Source organism: Acyrthosiphon pisum, chromosome A1 (genome assembly GCF_005508785.2).
Source record: "Acyrthosiphon pisum isolate AL4f chromosome A1, pea_aphid_22Mar2018_4r6ur, whole genome shotgun sequence".
NCBI classification, from domain to species: domain Eukaryota; kingdom Metazoa; phylum Arthropoda; class Insecta; order Hemiptera; family Aphididae; genus Acyrthosiphon; species Acyrthosiphon pisum.
Genome location: NC_042494.1, coordinates 124,689,547 through 124,690,384, shown reverse-complemented (window position 1 = coordinate 124,690,384; position 838 = coordinate 124,689,547).

Here is an 838-nt window from a genome sequence, read left to right as displayed (position 1 = left end):
AACAATATATCAGGAGCTTTGTATTAAATTTATACACTTTTTGGCCCAACAGATAAAACTTTATTGATATTTATAGAAAAAAAAAAAACTAAAAAAATTGAAAACTTACAATGTCCGTAAACAGCTCAAAAAGAGTCAAATTATTTTAAAAATTTGATCGTATATATAAAATGCTAATATAAACATTCAGTGAAATTTTCAAGTTTCTACAGTCACTCGTTTTTTAATTACAACAAAATAAGAAAATCGTTACGTAAGAAATCGATTGAATATCAAATGTTGTAAAAATATGAATTTCAAACGCCCATAAAAATTTAATTTGAGATTCTCATAGTCATTTTTTTTTTGGTAAAGGTAGAATATCCTATAAGGAATCTTGTATTACATTTTAAAATCTTAGATTTAAAAAGAAAAATTTTTATGAATTTATAACTCGAAATAATTTGCAAATTTTCGTGATTTTTCCATATTTTGTCATTTTTTGAACTTTAAATGCTTAAAAAAAAAAACTGTGACTAACGATTTTTAATATTTTTCATCTGCCTTTGAAACAATATACTAGGAGCCTTCTATTAAATTTTCAAGCTTTTTTATCCAACAAATAAAATTTTATTGATATTTTTAGAAAAAAAACTAAAAAAAATGGAAAATAAAAATGTCCGTAAAGAGCTCAAAATACATCAAAATATTATGAAAATGTTATGGTGTATAGAAGATGCTAAGATAAACATTCAGTCAAAATTTCATGTATCTACGGTAATTTTTTTTAAAGTTACACCAAAAACCAAATTCAATTTTGTGAAAAATCGATTTTGCGTAAAAATTCCCGTTTTCCTTA